At 40.2% G+C, this 15030-nt stretch overlaps 1 protein-coding gene across 1 annotated transcript in view; it reads right to left on the bottom strand.

Moving 5' to 3' along the window:
• LOC138145738 (connector enhancer of kinase suppressor of ras 2-like) overlaps positions 1-15030 on the bottom strand; it is a 558854-nt gene that overhangs the window by 72797 nt on the left and 471027 nt on the right. The gene's annotated exons all lie outside the window — the stretch shown is intronic.

Here is a 15030-nt window from a genome sequence, read left to right as displayed (position 1 = left end):
TCTCTCTCTCTCTCTCTCTCTCTCTCTCTCTCTGTCTCCCCACCCCTCCACACACACACACACACACACACACACACACACTACTCATTCACCCGTTTCTTGAACACTGATGCTGACTGAGGTTCAGTAGTAGAAAAAGAGAAAGAAGGAGCACACAAGGGAGAAAGCAACTGGCGCCAGTCATAAGTCCGAGGGATCATAAATCACTTTGGCCTATCCCTCCAAAAGACTATGAATTTGTCAAATCAAATATTGTTTTTATTCAAGTAAAAGGAAATAAGATGGTGATAAAGAAAAAGATGGCATCCTGTACCTTCTTTTCATTGGCTCAATTTTATTTCATGTTCAGAGGTAGTCTTGCCATTTGGAGAACAAGAAGATTTCAGATATGACCACAGAGAAATCTGATGTAATTAAGCTGATGCTAAATTCTGGAGCTTTAAATTTGTCTTTATGGTTCAATGAATGAGGAGGCAGAAATGTAAAGTCTCAACAGCTTATCTACACCATCCTCCAGGCACCCAGGGAAGAATATTACTTCTTAGAGAATTCATTTCCAATCTAATTATATTAAACAATCTTCCCCCACCCACACACTAATAACTGGGTGTCTATCACCTTTGGAGACTTTCCAGATATTATAGATCTGCAGCTCTATCCCTTTGTATAACAATCTTATTTTCTATATCTAATTTATGGCTCATGACTGCAATCTGGCTTTCGCGTGTTGGTTCACCTATTGAGGCCCTGGACCACAAGCAAAATATATTACTAGCAGCATTATTTTCACTTTTAAACTAGCTGTAGAAAAAGATATCATAGTGTCTAAGGCTAGAAGGGTTCTTAGCTATGATGCAGTTCAATTCTTCATTTTACAGAAGAGGAAACTAAGTCTTAGAGAAAGGAAATGACTTGCTCAAGATTATAGACATAGTAAGTGGTCTGGATTTGAACTCAGATCCTCTAATTCCATATTACCCATTTTTCCCCCTCCATCAGATTAAATGAAGATGCATACTCCATGTCTTCCCCAGAAGAGAGGTTTGATCATATGTAGAGTTGTTGCTGTAGAACAATTTATGAGAGGTATCTGAAAGCAAGATGGAGCTTCTCCAACCTCACAAAGACATAATGTATCTAAATGCGTCCTGAGCAACTGTAGCAGCAAGCACCCCAAGCGTCCTCAGGGTTTGCAGCTACCACAGGTTCTTGGATCTGCTTTGTTAAAGGAAAGCAACTCAAAATGGGTTAACAAGCTTACTTTAATCAGTCAGACATATATCGTTTACCTTGTTCAGGAGAAAAGGTCAGCACCCTGAACCTCAAAGTATACAGGCATAATTATCAAGACAGAAACATCAAGTAGACAGATTTCCAAACTGTCCAGCCATTACATCCATACCCAGTCAACATCTGGGTTTCCACATTCTGGGTTTTTCAAAGCCGGGGGACTCTCAACAACGGCTTCCCAGAATTCAGATCAAATCACAGAACACTTCTCAAAGTGAGTCCCAAAACAAAGCTACACATCAGGGCTTATATAGCCTTCTCCTGGCTCAGAGAATGTAACAACCTTATTGACCCACTGGCCAATCAAAAAGTATCTACTGAAAAACAAGCCTCCCTCCCCAGGCTTCTGCTGCACTTTAGCCTAGGGGCAGGGAAGATCTTTAAAATTTACATTCCCATTACAGCAACCAGGTGACCAACAGAATTTGTTCTCTTCCTCTGTGCCACCTAGGCGCAGTAATAGCTTGAGAATATGTCCCCTGAACAAGGAGGGAAACTTTAGGGCTGCCAATCTTAAAAGTTTCTTTTTTCCTTTTTTATTTTTTGACACAATAAACACATGGGGATCTCATTTGAGCACTGCATCCATTCATGTAATTAAAACATGGAATTTGTTTCAAAATATTTCCCCTGGAAGGACGCCAGAGGGGATTAATCTACACATAAAAAAATAAAATGAAAACCAAACCATTAGCTCTTTATAATACACAGCTTTATGAGATTTAATTAAAACATGATTTCATTTGTTCAGTAGGTTGAGTCTACTTTTCTTTTTGTTTTGCAAAAGGAAGTGTTGCAATTTAAAGGACAATTTTCATATATGTAGTGCAAATCTGAAAAGTCAGACTCTCAAGGAAAATGTCTAACCTTCAACTGTTTAACTTTCAAAAGATTATCAGGACACCCCCCCATAATATTGACTAAGGATTGGGAAGGAAATAAGTCCAAGGGGAGCATCTGAAGACCACAAGACTTGAGGAGATGAAAGCATCATTTGGAATTGGTGCTAATGAGGATCCCTAACTAGGATACCCAAAATGTAATGGAAGACAAAGCAGTGGATAGAAAGATCATTTTCTTGACATGGTATGATATTAGTAGGGGCAGAAGCTGGAAAGCATCTAGGAGATTGTAGGGTTTGAGTCTTGACTCTGTCCCAGCCTGTGCTTAGGGGTGAGTGACTTAACCACTATGTGTTCCAGGGTCTTCATCAATAAAATAGATGACAGCAACAGTAGTCTGGCCTAGCTCTCACTCAGAATGGTCCTGGGGGAACTGGGGAAGCTATAAAAGTAGCTATTATTCTTTGTTTTATTTACCATGGGCTTTGCTCCCCCTTGATGAGTCCCTTTCCCTTTTCCCCACCAAGTGGAATACTGCTTTTACTAGTTTGTCTCACTTCCCATCTAAGCAAACTTTAGGGCTACAGAACCCACAATGTGACAGAGAGAAACAAACCTCCCACTGAAGACAGCCTGGTAGGTGAACAGGAATGGTTCATCACAGCTAGAGGGACCTCAGGAGAGTGGATCACCAGCAACTATGGTGGTTTCCAGAATTATCAACCCATAAATGCCAAAGACAAAGTGAGCAGTCAGTGTAGACTTTGGGAACAGGGAGTCCAGGAGTATGGTCGAGCCTCTGCCCCTGGAGGGAGAAGCAGCTGAGGCATGGCAGCTGCTGCTATGTAGCTACTTCACAGTTCCTGGCCTGCAGATTGTAGGGGAACCAAGCAACCATTCTGAGGGGTAATTGCTCTTGCTTTAACCTGCTTGGATCTGGATTGCTATCTAGGGTAGAGGTCCTGGGGTGTGTGACCAGGTGCCAGGCTTGGTGGAGGCTTCAGAGAAGGCAGCCAACTAAAAGCTCTAGCAGCTGTGAAAACCTCAGCAATTTGGGATAAAGGTCTCCTCTCTGGAAGCAGAGTTCTACAGTGGCAAAAGCTCACTTCCCTAATCTTTCCCCCTTCATTCCATCCCTCATTTGAACCTATTGCTTTCAGGAGCTCATCTCTTTCCTTTACAATGTGTGCTATCTGACTACAATGACTTTCCCTTGTGTTCTTCAAAAAACATCCCCCCAATAGTCACTAACTTCTTAAAAGCTGCATTCAATCTGCAACACTTTCCCTTATGTCCTCACCCCAACAACACCCACCCCCTCTACCCCATGTGAGGATGAAAGAAGAACAAATTTGTGCATTGGCCATATAAAAATAGTCTCAGTCTGCACTGTCTTTTGCCTCTATCAGGAGGAGGGTAGTATGCTGCAAGAGCACTTGGGAATTGTGATCAAAGTTCCTAATTTTATTGGAGTTGTTTGTCTTTACTTGATTGTTGTAATTGTATAAATTGGTCTTCTAGTTCTATTCACTTCACTCTGTATCAGTTCATACAAGTCTTCCCAGGTTTCTCTGAAACTATCCCCTTAATCATGTCTTAAAGCACAATAATATCCCATCACATTTATATATCATGACTTGTTCAGACATTTCCTGATCTTCCAGATAGTCTCTAACCCTGGGGAAAAAAGAAACTAGAATCTTATCTTAAAGGATCATATGGCCACAGATTTGGAACTAGAAAGGAGGTTACTTAGTCCAGTCACTTTAATTTACAAATGAGGAAACTGAGGCTTAGACAGATTAAGTGACCTGTCCAAGGTTTTATAGGTAGGTAATATTAAATGTTACTAGTTAGAATGGGGAAGCTAGGTGGTGCAGTGGATAGAGCCCTGGGCTTGGAATCAGGAAGACTCATCTTCCTGAGTTCAAATCTGACCTCAGGCACTTACTAGCTGTGTGACCCTGGGCAAGTCACTTTATTCTGTTTGCCTCAGTTTTCTCATCTATAAAATGAGCTGGAGAAGGAAATGGCAAACCACTCCCACATCTTTGCCAAGAAAACCCCAAAATGGGGTCACAGAGAATCAGATATGACGGAAACAACCCGACGACAACAGTATGTGGAAGGGCCCTAAAGGTCATCTCCTACTTTCATTTTATAGGCCAAATAGCTACTTAATGTTAGAATGAAGACTGGGGTCCAGTACTCCCAACACCCCACTGTACCATGCTGTCTGTGTATATCAGTTCCAGACAGAATAGAGAGATAGAGGATTGTACCTAGCCAAATTTATCTGGCTCAGTTCAGGCTCAGCTAATGGCAAACTCTGTGGTTTGAGAGGAGGCTGTCCCATCAGTGGCTCTCCTAAACTGAGACTGTGAGAAGGAAGACTGTAGGAAAAGGTGAGGACATATGAGACTACATTTCCATGCGTCTCTATGTGTGATACTCTGTGCATATGTATGTGTGTCACATGCACACACACACATGCTCATACACTATATTTCCTTATAGACTGTGGAAAATGACTTCAGGAAAATGAAAGAAGTTTGGTGATTGGATCATTTGAAAACATATTTAAGGGGTGACTAGGTGGCTCAGTGAATAGAGCACCGGCCCTGGAGTCAGGAGGACCTGAGTTCAAATCTGACCTCAGACACTTAACACAAAAATTAGCCATGTGACCTTGGGCAAGTCACTTAACCCCAATTGCCCTCCAAAAAGCAAAAAAAACCATATTTCAAAAATCTCTCAACCTAGCCCTTCAAAAGAGACTACAGACAAGCTCCTCTTATGAAGGAAAGGTTAAACTGACCCTTTCTTTTCCTGCCTATTTTTCATGTGTCTCTTACTTTTTCCCCTCTAGAAGATATTTACAAGCATAAGAGCAAGCAATACTTTTGCTAGCACTGAGGAAAATCTAAGGGATATCATTACTCATACCACATTTTACCTACAATATTTATGACCGTGCCGTCTTAGGTTCGGCACATTTCTTAAGCACTCATAAAGTTTGGCAAGGAGATGTCCCAAGTGACCTTGAGAGAATCTGATCAGTTGGCTGGCTAATTACCTGCAGCACCCAAGTTCTTTATGGCAATTTTTCAGAAAGCTAGTTTGACAACTGATCAAATTCAGCTTGGTGATATCTTTCCACAAAAGATACTCTGGATTCCCATTAGTGGAACAAATCTCCAACAATCACAGGGATTCTTACATTAAGAACTATCTGTTTATGTGAAATGCAAATTATGTGCTGTAGCTCTATATGATCTTAAGACGGTATGGTAGAGGGAAAGAAGGAAGAATTTAAAAGATGTTTATGTAGCTTATCAATTAGTGGGAGTTCCTACTTAGGTGAAGAAATAACATTAAGGCTTTCCAAAATACCTTCCAGTATCTTGAAAGGCTGTCATGTAAGTGACACATGTCAACCACTTAGCACAAAGAATAATGGTAAAATAATAGCAGGGTCAATTACTGAAATCACAGAATGTTGTAAAGCTGAACACTCATTCCCTTGAGAAAAGTATAATTCTATTCCCTTTCAGTTTTCCAAAGTGAATGACTTCCACTTCTCACTGAAAAGAAACAGGCTGCAGTACTTAGAAAAGACTGTATTCCTGACTCTAGCTACAAATGCTAAGTGAGTTTTATTAGACTCACAGAACAAAAGGAATAGAATCTCAGAGATCCTCTAGCCAGATCCTCTCGTTTTTATAGGGGAGGAAACTCAGGCTAAGAGCAGGGAAGTGACTTTGCTCATGAAGCCTTCCTTCCCTCCCTCATGGTGTATCCCCATCTCCTGGCAGGGATATTTTCTCCTGCTTCTCTCTTCATATAAAGTTTTCTCAACTGTTGGTCCCTTTAGGGAAAAAAAAAACCAAACTTGCAAAATTCTTCATACTCAAGTGTTAATGACTACCTAGAACTGCCATGTTACTATTTTCCCATTGGAGAACTCTCATAGTTTCCATATATTACATACATGGATTACAGATCCAATGAATCAGTGAAGAAGTATAAACAACTGCGGCCAAACAACGACACCTATGTAAGCCTCATTTGCATAATGGGGATAAGAGAGTGAAGAAAGAAATCTGTAAAGTTCTCTCTCTAAATGTATGTAAACATATATGCTATTGATGTTGTTATCCTATCTTTGCCACGTTTGTTTTCACCTTTCACTTCCCCTGGGGCTATCCTCAATAGCTAGATAGTTTACCTAATGGGATTGGAGGGGCCCTAGAATGGCCCTGTCCATGACAATGTACCCTGCTGACCTGTAACTTAGGCCCATGATAACTGTTTCCTTCTTTAGAACTCTATTTCCTTTGTTTAAGTAATGACTTTTTATTTGATGTGTGAGAATAGTAACTCTTGTCCCCAATGTGGGAAGCTCCCAGAATCCTCCCTGTGTTTCTCATTTCAATATACTCTGGAGACAATCTCTAGAACAGGTGTTTTAACATGGGTTCCACAATCCATGGGGAAATTTCACAGAGTCCTTAAACTTGGATGGGAAAAATTACATCTTTATTTTCATTAACATCTAATTGAAATCTAGCATTTCCTTCGATTATTAATATAAGCAACAAACATGATTCTGAGCAAGGGGCTCCATGACACCAAAATGGTTAGGAAACTCTGCTCCAGGGAGACTTCATTCTCTCCTATTTGCCTGTGCTAGTTGCTGACTGTCTGGGTGCCATGAGAGGTGACACAGAGGCTGCCAAAATTATTTACCTCTAATAGCTAATAAAAAGAGAAAACATCCCTCAAGCCTTTGTCCTTCTTCTTGTACTCTCCCCTATTGTGGCATATTTAGAGAGTTTAAAATTCAATCAGGTTTCAGAAAAATGAAAAGTCAACTTGCTTTAGATGTAATAAGGCTAAATTTTGTAGAGACCTCAAGCAAGACTCCTCAAGATGCATTCATACATTTCCATGCATTTGAGTAAAGTGAATTTGCAAACAACATTTTCAGCTTGTAATTCAATTGCTGACTTTTGAAATGATGTCTCTAAGTATTGAATGAGGTCATTCTTCCCTAGGCTTTTTGATCTAGCATGCTAGGACTCTCAACTATAGGCATGAATAAATGAATAGGTTGACTTGAATGCAGTTTATAGATTGCCAAATGCATCCTAAAATGATTGATTCTAAAGAAAATATTTTTCCATAATAGTCAAGCCTTTTAAAAAGGTTGTGTAAAGATTTTCAGTAATTATGCTCCAATTAAGAAGACAAAATTGAACATTTTGCCATTTTTTCCTTTTACAGTGAATAGGCTAAAATCATTATTTAATTTATTATTTATGAAGCTTCTTGCCTTGAAAAGTTGGGAACAGAAAAAAAAAATCTGAGTCATATGTTGCATAATAGTTATACCAAATTGAAATGTTAAAGGGAAATTGGCAGTGGAGGAAGAAAGAGAGTAAGCTGAAACCCACATATCCTGATGCATGACATCATTCAAGGGAAAATGATTTCTTAGCATCAGCTATGCCTCTCAGCACCTCAGCACCTCTCAGCACTGTAATGACGAAAGGGCCATCTGAGGGACCTCAGCCTCCTCTTTAGCCTTATGACCTGTAGCGTTCTCTCACTCTCACCTCTCTTTCTTCTCTGGAAACCTGCTACTAGAAAAGAATCACTGACACTAAAGTGCAAGTTATGCAGTTTGTGAGGCTTAGTGTGTTCCAACTCCCCAGGTATCTGTATTTAAGACAAAGTCTTAAACTTAGCAAATCTCTTCATCATGAAGTCCAGTGGTCCCCTTTGCAGTTCTTATCCTCTCTGGCCCTTCTGCATCTTCTGACATCATTGATCCCCCATATTCCTGAATACTGTCTCCTCTTTGACATGAGGATCTCTCATGATGTTCCTGTTTCACCACTTCTTAGTCACTTTTACTGGATTATTGCTGATATTCCAGTGTCTATCCGGGAGTATCTCTGTTCTGAGATCTCTTTTATCTCTAAGCCTTCAGTTCTCAGGGGTTCAATCCTCACCTCTAATCGGATGACTCTTAAAATTAGAAATAATTCAATAATAAGCATTTATTAAGCACCTATCATGTGCCAGGTCCTGAGCTAGGTCCTGGAGATGTAAAGACAAAAATCAAATAATCTCTGACCTTCAGAACCTAAATCTGTGGAGAGCCCGCATGACCAAAAGGGAAGCACATGTCCTGGTTCCTTGTTCTTTCTTGACTTTATAGCTGGCATTTTTTTTCTGGTTCAAGGAAGTCACATGTTTTGAAGTTGCTTCTTTCATTGGGTGGCTATCTTTCTGCATCCATCTGTGTCTGTGTTTGCGAGTGTTTATCTCTGGTATGTCTTTCTTTGTTTCGCATTGGGTGCATTGTCTCCTACTGGTCCTTTCTCTCTCCAATGACATGGTTGCTGGAAGGTGGGAGGTGTTGGGAGGAGGGGGAAGAACAACCCCTCTCTATCTCCACCCCCTAAAAGGGATTCCCTTTCAGGGTTCTGCTTCAAATTGGAATCGGCCCCTCTGGGCTAGGCCACTCTGGACTGACTCACAGATGTCTTGGCTGCTATTTTATACACATGCTCTATCACATTGCTTTCTTTCTTGACCAAAGAGATTGATTCCTCATAAAGAGATAAATGATGCAAAACATTATTTGCATATTTAATAACTTAGTATATACACTGCTTGACTGGCATTGGAGTGGCCCTTCACCATTACATAAATACATATAAGAAATATATAAAATAAATCCAAGATAATTTGGGCATGTAAGGACCTAGTAACTGAGAGGGAGGGAATCAGAGATGCCCTCATGTATAAGGTGTCACTTGGGCTGAGCTTTGAAGGAGATTAGGGACTCTGAGAGGGACATGCTCTCAAAGTTGAGGAGGAAGTGCCTTCTGGGTAGGGGCAACAGTTTCTACAAAGGCATGGAAATGGAACATGGAGTGTGATGTCTGAGGAGTGGCAGCATGAAGGCTAGTTGAGCTTCACTCAGCTCTAATCCTCTGCAGTTCTAGTTCCAAATCACAAAATTACTGCTGGACATCTCTACCTGCTTGCCTGTAGCTATCTCAAGATGGGGGGGGGCTTTAATAAATGTATTGAATTGAACTAAATTAACTCAAAGGAATGACTCTAACTCTAAAGCTCCAGGGATCTGAGAGCTTAGAAGAAGATCTAAGGGATACAGAGGACCTTTTCAGCATCCCAGAAACCCAACTCTGGAGAAGATAGACTACCTGCCTTTATAAGGCTGGTCCTCCTTAGGACAAAATGCACCAATATAATCACTTGAAATAAATCCTCCTTTTTCATTTGTATTCAGAGCCTAGAGATTTATAGTTCCATGCCGACTATTAGCCCAAACCAGAAAATTTCGTGTAATCTTTTGGTCCTATTTCTTTTTCATATTTTCTATAATGTACCCTGGAAACAGTTTGCCAATTATTGTCAAAGAAAAGAAGACAACTGTTTTCTAGATTTCCATTATTCTCTAAGAAGGGTCACACTTTCTTTATACTTTTACTAAAACAACTTGGCTGAATTAACAGCTATTGGCATTTTGTTGTTTCTTGAACAAGTGGAAAAGGGGTAGCAAGTTACACTTCAGATCCATTTCATGGGAAGAAAGTTTGTAGCTTGCACAAAAATGCAAGACAAGCCTATCCTTGGCTTGAAGTCTCTGTTGAAAAAGTTTATATCAAGTGACATCATTGATCCTAATCTAAATGGCTAGGTGGGCCTTCTGGGGGTAGCCCATAGCCTAATTTTAGGCCATTAGGTGACAGGGGACTTTTAGTTAGCTGCCTTGTAACTAAGTGAAGAGATTTTGCATGACAACTGCTTTATACAGCAAGAAATCAGGGATTCAGCCAATCACCAAATTAGATTTGGTGGCATATTCTGAAAGTGAGTACCCCAGGGCTCTCTTGGACAATGGCAGTACAGGATTTCCAACCATAAAGGCCCTTCAGGGAAAATTCATTGCCACCAGCTGCTGGAGGGAATATTTGGCATCTCTAAGCAGTAACAACACTGGTTGATCTAAAAACACAAGCTACAAGGAAAACAGATCATCTCTAAAGTAAAACAAGAATAGTTAACATTGTATAGCCCTAGAAGATCACAAGAATGATTTGAATTACTAAAACATAAAAACAACTGAAAGCAAATGTAGCTAACACAGAGTTTTCCTCATAATACTTTATAGACTCCATAGAAATACTTGTAGACAAAACATCTTCTGTGGCTCTATTTATCCTTTTCCTAAGAATCTAACAGAGCTATGTAAGTACAGAAAAAGGAATCCATTTTCTCTTTTAAAAAATTATTGCTATCTCTTGTTTTTTTTTTAAAACAAAAATCTACATTTCCTACTGCATCCTTCAGCTTCCCAGAGATCTACCCTTTATAATAAATAATTTTTAAAAAGAGGAAGAAAAAGAAGTTAAAAAAATTAAACAATATAAAAAAATCCTCATTTATTAAACACACAGCCTCATACCTCTTCAAAGAAGTAGAGGGGGACTTTTACCCATACCTCTTCTTCAGGGCCGTTTTAGTCATTATAATTTTTCTGTACTCATTTTGAATCGTTTTGTTATTCTTTTTCTTTCCACTTAACACTGTTATAGTCATCTTGTATATTGTTTGCCTGATTCTATTTACTTCACTTTGCATTATTTCCTATAAGTCTTTCTGTCCTTCTTTATATTGATCATATGCATAATTTCTTCTAGCATAGTAATATTTCCTTACATTCACATGCCACAATTTGTCTAGATAATCCCTGGTCTATGGGCATCTAGTTTGTTTCCAGTTTTTTGCCATTACAAAAAAGTGCTGCTGTAAATATTTGGGGGTACATGTTGTCTTTCTTTTTGTCACTGACCTCAAACCTCTTTGGAGTATGTACCTAGCAACGGAATCTTCCAGTATGGTATATGATAAATGATAGTACAGAGAATGTCTGAACAATTCACACTTCTGCCATTAATGTAACAGGGTGCCTGTCTTTCGATAACCTCTCCAATATTTGACACTGTGGTAGTAGAGGGTAGCATAGGACCTTCTGTCTCTTGTATCAGAAATCTAAGAAAGACTCCTTCAAAGATAACAGTCTTTGTGTTAAAATTGAAGTGAAAGTAGATAGAGTGGGTTGGTTTAATGTTCATAGGATAATAGATTTGGAGCTAGAAGGGACCATAGAGACCATCAGATCCAGCTTCTTCATACTACAGATGGGGAAACTGAAATCCCTACAAATGATGTGACTTCTCCAAGGTCATAAAGGTAGGAAATCACAGAATCTGAATCCCAGAATCTTCAAGATGGAAGGGACCTCAGAGAAATAAGAATTCTTCTCCATCATACTCAATGAGTAATGGCAGAATCAGAATTAGAACCCAGTTCTTCTGAATTGAGACCTGGTGCATAGGGCACATTTAGTAAGAGAATATATAGGTATTTTAACATATATATATATATATATATATATATATATATATGTTAAATGATAGTTTTAGCATTTTTATAGAGGAAATTGGGATCTGCAATTAAAAGTTTTGGCACTGAAGAAATGAGAGTGATTCAGAAACTAAAATACTCTGGCCCTTCATTATAATGCTGTCCTCAGGGCCTACTGCTATGAGGCAATCTCGTAATGGGTTCCTTTTGGTACCTGGTTAATTGAATTCTTTTTAATGGAATCCAAGCTAGACTCACCTATTATAGAATCCCAGAGTGAATTTCCAAAGAATCAACTTGAACTATTCTTTTCTGGGCAAGCCTTTTGTTGTCTGTATGTCTGGTCAGAACCCTGAGGTTTTCATTTGAATGAAAACATTCAAATCTTCCTTGTTTATACAAAATAATCTCAGTGCCTCTCATACAGAATCTCCAGTAAGTACCAGTTGGCTTGGCTTTCAGGGGTCAGCTTCCTCTTCATTCAGGGCCTTTCTGACTTGGATTTGACTTTTACCTATCCCCTCTTTTCCCTTCTCCCTTTTATTTGAAGTGGGTATCTCATTAATCAAGGAAAGGCACCTCTAAGAAAACAACCCAAGAGCAGGTGTTAGAATTTGAGATCCAAATTCAGCCAGAGTCACCAGCAACCCTGAAATCTAGCCAGCAAAGACCTTTCTTTGGGGCACTATCACAAACTCTAATTACAACAATCTTCTAGGATTGTTGAGGCAATGTCTTCACACAGCCCTCCCCGCAAGATCTAGGGAAGGGAGGCAGCACACATCTCTTCAGAAAACCTACCTTGCCCTGCTTTATCATCTTCAATTATTTTTGTACTTACATATCTGAGTACTTTTACAACAAACACTCAAAATCTATGGCAGGTCAACTGCATCTTAAGACTGGTAACTGACCTTAAGGGGGCGAGACACTAGTGCTTCATAATTCTTGGCTTCTGAAGCATTTTGCCAAAGCTCTGACCTGAACTTTGAACCCAACAGGTCAGTGCTCATACATACAACCCAAAGTATAGGTGGCAAAATACTCAGTGCTTAGAACTCATCCTGCTCTCTCTCTTTCTCACTTCATGCTCCAGTTATTCCAACATTTTCATAATTTTTATATTACTGTAAATTTGATGTGTCCAAGTTCATGAAATCATTCCCTCACAGGGAGGCGAGGCAAGAGAAAACTACTGAATAAGTTAGGAACTTGACATGGTAGGTTCCATGAGGACAGCGTCCTACAAAACTCGGTAGTTTGAACAGTCAGGGAAAAATGCTCCAAACAGCCCCCCAATGGGTCATCTTTCTCCATTATAGGAGGAAAGAAAAATATGCTGAGCTGAAGCTTATATTAAGATTCCATCCCTTGGTATGTGGCATGGCATTAACATTAGTCCCCTACTTTGGCTAATAGGTGGTTTTATCGGTGGAACTCACATTCAAGAAGATGTTTAAGGTTTAACGGCTGCATCATGAGCCCCACCAGGCCTTTCCATTTCACTTGGAGCTAAAGCCTTTTCTATGTATCATCTCCCAAGATGATGTTAGAAGGTGAGTTCCTTGAGAGCAGGAACTGATGTGCTTTTCTGGTGACATGACCAGGGCTTAGCACATAGTATTCAATAACTGTTTTTCATTCATTCCTTCACTCATTCAGGCTAAATCTAGCTCATTCCCTGCTGGTTGGCCTCCTAGGGATGGGCTTTTATGCATTTAGCTACATTAGTCCAACAAGAGTCCATCACCTGAGGGGCGGCCAGGTGGCTCAGCGAGTAAGAGCACCGGCTCCAGTGTCGGGATGACCTGGGGATCAAATCCGGGCTCAGATACTCAGCACCACACCCAGAAATAACTGGCCATGTAACCTTGAGCAAGTTACTTAACCCCTAATGCTTTAAGAAAAAATAAAAGAGTCCATCACCTGGCTTTTGCCTGAATCCAGAGCCACCTTCTTACCACAATGAAGTAACAACAGGTGAAGTAGTAGCCCTCATTTATGTAGTTTCAGAATTACACAGCACTTTAGTTAGTGAGAATCTCTCACTTGAGCCAGTGGGAGATTTGAAGACCAATCCTTTCCTGATTCCTCTTCCCCATTGCCAAGTCCCCATTTTGGGTGGGGTTCTCTCAGGAAGCTGCAGGCCAGTAAGAGCTAATATGATAAAGTGTTTCAGCCTAAAATGTTTGTGACTGATAATGGATTAATCTGTGAACCCCTCCGTAATGGGAATGCAAATTTGGAAGATCTTCCCTGCCCCTAGGCTGGAGTACACACTGGAGCCTGGGGTGGGAGGCATGTTTTTCAGTAGATACTTCTTGATTGGCCAGTGAGTAAACAAGGTTGTTACATTTTCTGAGCCAGGAGAAGGCTATATAAGCCCTGATGTGTAGCTTTGTTTTGGGGGCTCACTTTGAGAAGTGTTCTGTGATTTGATCTGTATTCTGGGAAGCCATTGTCCAGGGCCCCCTCGGCTTTGAAAAACCCAGATGTGGAAACCCAGATGTTGACTGGGTATGGATGTAATGGTTGGACAGTTTGGAGATCTGTCTACTTGATCTGTTTCTGTCTTGATAATTCTGCCTGTATACTTTGAAGTTCGGGGTGCTGACCTTTTCTCCTGAACAAGGTAAACGATATATGTCTGACTGATTAAAGTAAGCTTGTTAACCCATTTTGAGTTGCTTTCCTTTAACAAAGCAGATCCAAGAACCTGTATGGGCAGCAAATCCTGAGGACGTGCTTGGGGGGCTTGCCGCTACACCCTCCTAGTGACATTTGTACTGTCAACAGTGGTTTTCCATCTTATTGAGAAAAATGGGCATTCTAGACCCTATTACAGGGCCTGGGGCAGAAGCTATTTTGTGGGCATCGGAACTTTTTGGTGCTGGATGAGATCTGAGTCCATCATACACTATTTGCTGTTTGTACTTTTGCTTTAAGAATTAAGACAATATTTAGTCACAAGAGACTAATCTGAAGGTACAATGACAGAATACTTTGGGACTTTTTTTTTGTACCCGAAGACACAGCGCTTGCCAAACAACCCTCTCTCGTATTAAATTGGGCATAGTGCTACCTTTGATATGCCAAACTAAATTTGCAAGAGGAAATAGCAGGGGAAAAGCACCTGGGCTTTTTTCTTTGTTTTTGTAAATTGCCGTGAGTTCTGAGTTCCAAGACCCACAGGGTAACAAAGAAAGTTTCTCTTCCATTTGTGGCATGAGCTATAGGTGTGAACAGCTCCATGGAACAGTAGTCAGGAACCAAAGTGGTTGATGGTCATGGCTTCAGCAACATGTGATTAGCATCAGTTTGTCATTTCGGCTATTACCATTTGGATTTCACTGCCTGCAAAATACTAGGCAGAGAATTAGCTGTGCATTCAAGCAGCCTCTGCTCTCACAGGAATTCACAAAGGGACAAA

The sequence above is a fragment of the Petaurus breviceps genome, unplaced genomic scaffold, assembly GCF_028583685.1.
Source record: "Petaurus breviceps papuanus isolate PSGF00001 unplaced genomic scaffold, PetGlider_PUasm1.0 90747, whole genome shotgun sequence".
Classification (NCBI taxonomy): domain Eukaryota; kingdom Metazoa; phylum Chordata; class Mammalia; order Diprotodontia; family Petauridae; genus Petaurus; species Petaurus breviceps.
Note: the sequence above shows the minus strand (reverse complement) of the source record. Positions and strands in the feature narration are given on the sequence as shown.